At 39.1% G+C, this 10192-nt stretch overlaps 2 long non-coding RNA genes across 2 annotated transcripts in view; both read right to left on the bottom strand.

The window, feature by feature from the left end:
• The window catches only part of LOC113471180, a 10225-nt gene extending 8869 nt beyond the window's left edge, over positions 1 to 1356 (bottom strand). Inside the window, exon 1 of the long non-coding RNA XR_003393977.1 lies at positions 1186 to 1356. This is a non-coding gene — a long non-coding RNA (uncharacterized LOC113471180). The remainder of the gene's footprint in view (positions 1 to 1185) is intronic.
• A 2552-nt stretch (positions 1357 to 3908) lies between these two features.
• On the bottom strand, positions 3909 to 4586 carry LOC103518258. Its single transcript, XR_001809767.2, has 2 exons — positions 4362 to 4586; positions 3909 to 3985 (listed from the first exon to the last, which is right to left on the bottom strand). It is a non-coding gene; the product is annotated as an uncharacterized LOC103518258 (long non-coding RNA).
• Positions 4587 to 10192: the final 5606 nt, after the last annotated feature.

The raw sequence follows: 10192 nt of genomic DNA on the forward strand, positions 1-10192 counted from the left end.
TCTCTCGCCCTCAGGAACGGCCGAGTTATTAAACTTGTCGTTTCGCAAAATACGATGCCAAGACTCCACCATCACGGCAAGGGAGAAAAAGCCATTAAAAAATAAATATGGCCTGGGTTTTATATATTATGAACGAAACATAATTAAAAACCATGTTGATGGGTTTGAAACAGACATACTCAGTCTGCGGTAGGCAAAATTTTTTATGCCCACAAAAAAAAAAAAAAAAAAAAAAAAAGCCCCCCAAATTTTTTTTACCCCCCCTAAAATTTTTTTTTTTTTTTTTTTTTTTTTTTTTTCATTACCGTATTATTTTTAAAAGAGATTTGAGGTTTGATATACGGAACTTCAACAACGGAGATTTTATCGTCCCGAAATCGAAGAGAGGAAGACAGGATAGGAGAAAGCCAGCCGTTCCGAGAACGAATCTCATCTGTTTAGGATAAAGTTCGCCCCGGGCGGGAATCGAACCAGCGCTTACAAGGCAGACGCGCTACCAATTAAGCTAACTAGGCTGGTTTTTCTATGCAGAATATCCCAGCTTCAATTTTTTTTCAACCATTTATTTTGAGAGGGGACCAACATCTTAGATCTTAGGTCCTTGCCCCTCTGAAAATAATATCAAAAAATGGTACTGAAAAGTACCATTGGTACTTATATAGGAACCAAAGATAGACAATGTTCAGGCTACATCTTAGAGCAGCGTCCAAGAAAAAGTTCGCCTTGGTTTGGGAATCGAACTCACCTAAATGTGCTGCCACTGTGTGGTAATCAGATTGTGACTCGCTTCGATGGATCTCGATATCTCCTCGTGAATCCCATGGCTCAGCCACAGTCGCTGCAACTTCTTGTACCTCTCCTTACACAGGCGCAGCGGGTTGCCTCGTCTCAAGCCCTGGTCTGTTTCGCCATAGTCGTCCAAGTAGGGGGGCGACATAAAGCAGCCTCGGTTGGGGGAGGCTAGAAACAGGACCTCGCATTCCCGCACCCGCAGGAACATACCCACGCCCGCCCCGCAGAAGTGAGAGTGATAGGTGCATGCGCCCACCTGATGAGGGGGGAAGAGAAAGAAAAAGTACTGAAAAGTACCATTGGTACTTATATAGGAACCAAAGATAGACAATGTTCAGGCTACATCTTAGAGCAGCGTCCAAGAAAAAGTTCACCACAAGGAATCGAACTCACCTAAATGTGCTGCCACTGTGTCGTAATCAGATTGTGACTCGCTTCGATGGATCGCGATATCTCCTCGTGAATCCCATGGCTCAGCCACAGTCGCTGCAACTTCTTGTACCTTTCCTTACACAGGCGCAGCGGGTTGCCTCGTCTCAAGCCCTGGTCCGTTTCACCATAGTCGTCAAATTTTATGACTTGACTTGGACTCGAACCACTACTTCCAGATCCAAAGTCCAACGCGTTAACCACTGCACCACTGAGGTTGATCGAGAGAAAAAAAAACACATAAGTGATGGAACTCTAAAATTGAACTTTCTACTGGGAAGCTAGCATAGGAAGGGAAGCGGGAAGTAAGGTATAATGTAGCATTCCAACAGCCTAAATCAGGGGAAGTAACCCAATAATAGAGTTCTTCCACCCTAACTTCGGGCACCCTATCACTAATTTTTTCCGAGTGAATATACCTACCTTGTTTATCCTGTTGTTACATTGACTACTTACTGACTAGTTTTATTGATTACCCCGCCCGGAATTGAACCCGGGTCACCCGCGTGCATGGCGAGCGCAATGAAAATTATTACACCCTGGGAAATCAAGTATGTCGGGAGGCGTAAACGCAAGAGTTCGAAGCACCTACCGGCCTATATTGACTTGCAAAGTGTTTTCTCATTTTGCTAATATTTCTGTGTACCTACATTTTATTATTTATGAAATTTTGTAAAAAGAGCTCTGCTCGTAAATATACACCCGTTTTGCGGGTATTATTTATTTATTTAAAATATATTAACACGAAGCAGAGTTTCATGGTTTTTCGACATTTTTACCTCAACTTTTCTCCCACTTCCCTTCAACTTTAAGCAAAACTTCAAAGTACATTACCTGTTTAGACGACGTGGAATCCTGGCATTCCGACGTGGCCTTGGACTTCTTCAGTCGCTTCTTATGTTCGAGCACCATTTCCACAATGCTCAGCCACGCGTCAAAGTCCATATGTACAAACACCTGCGGACAGAACAGAAATACACCAACAATTATGGACGAACAACAATTAAATTTCAAGTACCAAAATTACTGAATTCAGTGGAATCTTCTACAAACAACTCAAAGTTATGAAATTGAACAGAACTGTTTAAAAATCACCTAGATTTACGCTTTTAAAGAGCTTTTTCCAAGAACTTTCTGGCAAAATCTCATGAAAATCAGCTACACCTTTGACTTTTCGTTCAAACACTAACGAAATTTAAAATTTGCCGCCTCGAAAGAAAATATTTTTGTGCTCGTTGTATATTTAGGCCGTCTTCACACGATGCGCATCGCGTAATTTTTAAACCTTGTTCACACGATGGATATTACACGGGGCTGACGGGGCACGTTGACTTTTTTTTTTTTTTTTTTTTACCAAACCTAATGGGTTTTCTAATGCTTTTTTCCCCCTTTTTCTCCCTTTTTTTCGTTCCAGACCTAATGGTTTTCCTAATGCTTTTCTCCCCCTTTGTCTCCCTTCTTTACGTTTGACTTATCATTTGTCCTCTTGTCATCAAATCCAAATGTCGAAATATTTTTTTTTGGCTTTATTTAAAGTGGCAGGATTCTCAAGATTGAGTCTTTCCACCCAAATCTTCCCCCAATATTTTACTTGACAATATTTTGCTCTCTTATTCCACAGGTAGTAGCAGCAGTGACTCAGTAACCTCCATCCACACTGCTCCTCATCTAAACTCACACAATTCTCACATAGGAGGAGGAGGAGGTGGAGATAATAAAAATCACAGTAAAATACATCCCGTACCATTGCCTCCTCCAATAGTCAGCAAAAAGTCCAAACAAGACTTGTACAAGTATGTTATCATTCAATGACCTTCGACCACAATCTAAGAGTAAAACCAAATTTAAGTTTTTATTATTATTATTATTTTAGGTATTACTTTCTATTTTTTTTAGAATGATCCTGTTTGAAGCAAAAATTGTATCATTAAACAACTTCTTCTAAGCTGACAGGCTAAACAAAGCACTACTTATACTTAAGAAAAACTAGTCTGTCACGGTTTTTCCTTTCTCTTACTGTTTTCATTTCGTTACAGTACTTAGCCTCTTTGTCTGTGTCATAGCATGTCCATTTGCTCATCCTGTAGTTTGTCTCTCATCAGATTGGTGAGAAGGGACACTAGTTCCAAACTTCCACAACCTTTATTGATCTTTATATAACCTCTACCTTCTTGTTCTTAGCTTAGGATACTATTGTAATGTCTTAATTTTGGTTGCAGCATGGTTCTTGACAACTACAAAGCCATGTGCATTCTCCGAGTCAGAAAAAAAAACTTTTTAAGTGACTGGAGTGAGTGTAACCTGTGCTCTAGTGAGAATCAGGCTTATATGAGATTTTAGTTTTCTCAGGACTTCCTAATAATGGCCGGGGACACAAAGTTTAAACCCGGTTTAACTTTAACTCTTGCATTAAACTATTTGATTGGCTAAAATTTTTGAAATCAACCAATCAGATTACGCAATCCGAGAACTTAAATCAAGTTTAAATCTCTGATTGTGACCCCGGCCATACATACAGTAGAACCTCGATTATTTCAACTAATTGGGACCCGGGGGTAGTTGAAATGATTACTTTGTATGATCTTTTCCTCCGATAAGATGGGATATCCTTTGAAGGATAGAAAAGAACAATGGATTTTGGAGTTAAAATAGTCGAGGTTCTCCTCTATTACATAAGTGTTTATTGATTTTTTTTTTTTTAAATGTTTGGGTATACAGTGATCTACTTGACAAAAAGCATCAGGAAATGTCCCAAATATTCAATCTGTGGTAGGAGCTGGGCTCGACTTCAATATTTGCTAACGTAGAAACTCACTACCATCACGTCACGTCACGCGAGCTCATGGGGAGTCAGAAAGATGTAGTTTGAAGTTTTCCCATGAGCTCACTTGACGTGATAACGTGATAATAGTATGGCTATCCCAAACGAGATTACCTACAATATTATGGGAAAACTTTGAACTACATGTTTCTGATTCCCCATGAGCTCACGTGACGTGACGTGATGGTAGTGTGGTTCTACCTTTATCTGCTTGAAGATGACTGTGGACCCGGGCATAAAGACTTGATGTATTTATTTTGTCACTCGTCATAACAATAATTAGGTACTTTGAGTATTTATTTTTCCTTAAATATTCAACCTGTGGTAGGAGCTGGGCTCGACTTCAATATTTGCTAACGTAGAAACTCACTACCATCACATCACGTCACGCGAGCTCATGGGGAGTCAGAAAGATGTAGTTTTTCCATGAGCTCACTTGACGTGATAACGTGATAATAGTATGGCTATCCCAAACGAGAGTACCTACAATATTATGGGAAAACTTTGAACTACATGTTTCTGATTCCCCATGAGCTCACGTGACGTGATGGTAGTGTGGTTCTACCAATATTATGGAAAAACTTTGAACTACATGTTTCTGATTCCCCATGACCTCACGTGACGTGACGTGATGTGATGGTAGTGTGGTTCTACCTTTATCTGCTTGATGTTTGTTACCAAGTAGATAACTGTGGACCCGGGCATAAAGACTTGATGTATTTATTTTGTCACTCGTCATAACAATAATTAGGTACTTTGAGTATTTATTTTTCCTTCTTGAACTTAAATCAAGTTTAAATCTCTGATTGTGACCTCGGCCATACATACAGTAGAACCTTGATTATTTCAACTAATTGGGACCGAGGGGTAGTTGAAATGATTACTTTCTATGATCTTTTCCTCCGATAAGATGGGATATCCTTTGAAGGATAATAAAAAAGAACAATGGATTTTGGAGTTAAAATAGTCGAGGTTCTCCTCTATTACATAAGTGTTTATTGATTTTTTTTATGTTTGGGTACACAGTGATCTACTCGACAAAAAGCATCAGGAAATGTCCCAAATATTCAACCTGTGGTAGGAGCTGGGCTCGACTTCAATATTTGCTAAGGTAGAAACTCACTACCATCACGTCACGTCACGCGAGCTCATGGGGAGTCAGAAATATGTAGTTTGAAGTTTTCCCATGAGCTCACTTGACGTGATAACGTGATAATAGTATGGCTATCCCAAACGAGATTACCTACAATATTACAAATCGTGGTTGAAAATGTGGTGGGTTAACGTGACGGGAAAAAATCTAGAGTAACAGAAATCGTAGCCATTAGCTAGCCTAGTTAGCATTTAGGATAGCGAGTCTGCCTTGTTTAGGATAAAATCCGCCCTGGGCGGAAATCAAACTCGCGACCTAGCGCTTACAACGTGGACAAGTGGACACGCTACCAACCAAGCTAACTAGGCTGGCTATTCTAGTCCATGTCTTCAACCTGCCTCGGTGGTGTAGTGGTCAAAACGCTCCCCTGGTAAACAGGACGTGGGTTCGATCCCAGCCGAGGGATGGAATTTTATCCTCATTTATTATTTTGAGAATTTGACCACAACAATAGTAGTAGCCTACTGCTGGAGTAAAGGGACTTTTCAGTCCTATGCGAGCAGTATAACTACGAGCATAATAGTAGTAGCCTACTACTGGAGTAAAGGGACTTTTTAGTCCTATGCGAGCAGTATAACTACGAGCACTAATATTATGATTGATTTTTTTAGCCCGTCCTTCCTTTATTATTACAATAGTAATAAAAAGGTATAAGGGACGGACTATTGTATTCGCTTCGGTGTCGTCTGTTGTGTCAGTCGGTCTGTGCTATGATAATAAACTGAATAATAAACAAATTAGGTAGGTACTAGGTACATAGGTATTGATTTTCTCTAATCACGATCGAATAAACTACGGGCTAAAAAATTCCCGGAGGGACGGACCCACAGCTTTTTTTAATCGATTATGGACAATAAACTGATTCTCTTTCTCTTCCATTTTCAGTTCGAATCTCGGAGAGTGAGCTGGCCGTCCTCAAGGACAAAACCAATCGGCAACTCCGTCTGCGTGAACTCCTCCTGGAGAACTCCCTAGATTCCGACCTCATAGTAATGACACTCCCCATGCCAAGGAAGAACATAGTATCGGCTCCAATCTATATGTCCTGGCTAGAAGCGCTAACGAGGGATATGCCCAACTTTCTACTCGTCCGGGGTAACCAAACCAGCGTACTTACTTTCTATTCCTGAGACTCCTTACTTTGATACGCCTTACTTACCTACTTAGGAAAAACATAGTATCCGCTCCAATCTATATGTCCTGGCTAGAAGCTCTAACGAGGGATATGCCCAACTTTCTACTCGTCCGGGGTAACCAAACCAGCGTACTTACTTTCTATTCCTGAGACTCCTTACTTTGATACGCCTTACTTACCTACTTAGGAAAAACATAGTATCCGCTCCAATCTATATGTCCTGGCTAGAAGCTCTAACAAGGGATATGCCCAACTTTCTACTCGTCCGGGGTAACCAAACCAGCGTACTTACTTTCTATTCCTGAGACTCCTTACTTTGATATGCCTTACTTACTTTTTATTCCTGATACTCCTTACTTTGATACGCCTTACTTACTTTCTATTCCTGATCCTCCTTACTCTGATACACCTTACTTACTTCCTATTCCTGAGACTCCTTACTTTGATACGCCTTACTTACTTTATATTCCTGAGACTCCTTACTTTAATACGCCTTACTTACTTTATATTCCTGAGACTCCTTACTTTGATACGCCTTACTTACTTTCTATTCCTGATACTTCTTTCTTTCTATTCCTGATCCTCCTTACTTTCTATTCCTGATCCTCCTTACTTACTTCCTATTCCTGAAACTCCTTACTTTGATACGCCTTACTTACTTTCTATTCCTGATCCTCCTTACTTACTTCCTATTCCTGAAACTCCTTACTTTGATACGCCTTACTTACTTTCTATTCCTGATTTTTATTACCAAAACCAAGAGAAAGCATTTGATCTGTCTAAAACAGATGGATAGATGTCATTATTGAACGAACGAAGAAAGTTTTTTGATTTCGCACGACGATTTTATATTTACCACAGATCTACACTCTCACGCTATAGTGTGTTTCAAACTCTAAAACAGGGTGGACTCATGGACTGGAGAGCAAAGAATATAGAACTTTTTTCTCCCAGTTCTTTGCGGTTGTAAGTCGTTACTTCCCTCTAGAGTACTCTAGACCAACCTCTTTCTATTCCTGATCCTCCTTACTTTCTATTCCTGATCCTCCTTACTTTGATACGCTTTACTTACTTCCTATTCCTGAGACTCCTTACTTTAATACGCCTTACTTACTTTATATTCCTGATCCTCCTTTGATATGACTTACTTACTTTATATTTCTGAGACTCCTGACTTTGATATGCCTTACTTCCTTAGGAAAAACATTGTATCCACTCCAATCTATATGTCCTGGCTGGAAGCGCTAACAAGGGATATGCCCAACTTTCTACTGGTCCGGGGTAACCAAACCAGTGTCCTTACTTTCTATTCCTGAGACTCCTTACTTACTATTCCTGAGACTCCTTACTTACTATTCCTGAGACTCCTTACTTACTATTCCTGAGACTCCTTACTTTCTATTCCTGAGACTCCTTACTTTCTATTCCTGAGACTCCTTACTTTCTATTCCTGAGACTCCTTACTTACTATTCCTGAGACTCCTTACTTACTATTCCTGAGACTCCTTACTTACTTTCTGTTCCTTTTTTTTATGGGTAGGTACTTTACTTTGTAGAATGTAGATGAATGCCGACCCTATGTAGGAAAAGGCCAGGAAGAAGAAGAAGACTTTACTTTGTAGGTACCTAACGACACTGTCGAAAAAATGTCGACTCCCACCGGGAATCGAACCCGGAAACTCCTAGAGTGGTAAGTCTAATGCTCTAAGCGAGGATTGAGTCACAAAATTCCTCAATAAAGCTGGCCCAATAGTTAAAGTTAGCCTACTTTCTGTGTTGGAAATAGTTTGCTAGTTTACAGCAACCTCCGTGCCCGAGTGGGTATCACACTAGGCTTGTGGGTTCGATTCCCGGCGGTGCCGAGGTTTTTTTCGGCTCTGTGCTTGGAATTCGGGGTGCACTCAGCCTCGTGAGGACAATTGAGTAGCTACTTTAATCGAGTAGGATCCAGTGGCGGCATTACAAGTCGAAGAGACGAGCGATAATAAATATGATGATTAAGTAAATGAAAGACTTGTAATACTGTGATACCCACAAAGTTGTGAGAAAGCTCTCTGCTTTATAACAAAGATACCATGATTTGATTTTTTTTTTTATTTGATATTTAATACTTTGCTAGTTTACTATTGCTGAAATAATTCAGCGAATTTTTGGGGGTACGGCACCTATAGTTGACTAATTTGCAACCCACCTAGGTGCTACCATTAAAAGATTTTATATCAAACAAATTACTTTGTTTTTCAAAGTTTTTAATTCAAACATCATACAACCTTCATATGGTTTTTCTCCTTCAATCAATGAAAAACATTACTCGTTAGGTTTAGACTAGTTTAGAGTGAATTCAAACCCTGCCTAAACTACAACCTCTCATACTCACCACCTCTTTGGTGTATTATGTGATTTATTACCAATCAAATTTAGAAGACCTTGTTTAGACTACGAGAGTAAAGGGACTTTCCAGTCCTATGCTGGTAGTATAAACAAGGTATATTCTATTCTTTTTGAAGCTCACAAAACAAATTCTTCAAAAAACATTCCGTTAGCTTAGAAACAAATTTAACCAGAAAAAGAAAAATGATACAAATAAAAAGTTGAAGAAACAATTTCTAACAAAGTACATTGTGAATATAACACTACATGAATAAACAACTTAAGTATAAAACGCGGGAGATTATATGAGGGTGTTGGATTAGATTTGTGGATCCATAATAGATTGCAAATCTAATATACGTAATAGATGGTAAATCTAATGCATACTAGATTTACAACTATATTTTGAATGGTTAAGAAGCGAATAGGACCTAACTTAAACTTATTTTAGTTTTAGTCCATATTTTATTTTATTTTTTTTTGTTTGTTTGTTTGTTTGTATTTTGCTATACCTACTTTTTCATGTATTTGTATTTTGCCATATTTTGTAATCTTTGAGAATTGAGATTTTGAAACAAAAGGGGTTTAATCAAAATAACTCTAGAAGATACCTACATAGGTATTTTTGAAAACTAAATCAGATAGAAGTTGGTTAATGATTTTTTCGCTGATTGCTACATATGAACACCTCAAAATTTCAAAATGACGGGTTTGCTTCTAAACCATTCAAAATATTCAAATGAAGGATGGTAGATTTGTATTCGGTTTTCTGACTTACTTCATTGGTAGTCAACTATAACCTTTTGCACTGCAATCGAAAAAAAAACATAAACTCCACATACGGTCCATGGCATGGGTGACATGCCAACTAAAAAACCCCAAGGCTAATAAAAATTTCTAATAGATCAGTTGCGCTTACTTGGGTGATGTTTCAAAGTCATAGAGTAGGAAAAATGAGGACCAACGGAATTTTTCTTTTTCTTCTTTAACCTTTTGCACTCCAATCGAAAAAAAAACCATAAACTTCACATACGGTCCATGGCATGGGTGACATGCCAACTAACAAACCTCAAGGCTAATAAAAATTTCTAATTTCTTCCGTGAAAAACTCGACCTTTCAGTTTCTTTCGTTAAAGTCTTAAACCAGCTGCAATGCTAGCTTGGAGAGTAGTGCTCCTGCGTAGTGAGCACTAGGTCGCGGGTTCGATTTCCACCCTGGACGAACTTAATCATACACAGATGCTTTCTCCTATCCAGTCTTCCTTCTCTCTTCGATTTCGAGATGATAAAACCTTAGTAGTTGCAGTTACCTCCATGTATTTTTTTAAGAGGTTTGACAGAGGGAACTGTAACTGCTATGGTCTTATCGTCCCGAAATCGAAGAGAGACGGAAGACAGTGGAAGAGCTCAATCTTGAGAATCCTGCCAGTTCAAAGAAAGCAAAAAAAAGAAGAAGAAAAAAAAAATCGTGACGAAGAAAAATTCGTTTCCT

The sequence above is a fragment of the Diaphorina citri genome, unplaced genomic scaffold, assembly GCF_000475195.1.
Source record: "Diaphorina citri unplaced genomic scaffold, Diaci psyllid genome assembly version 1.1 scaffold2133, whole genome shotgun sequence".
Lineage (NCBI taxonomy): Eukaryota > Metazoa > Arthropoda > Insecta > Hemiptera > Psyllidae > Diaphorina > Diaphorina citri.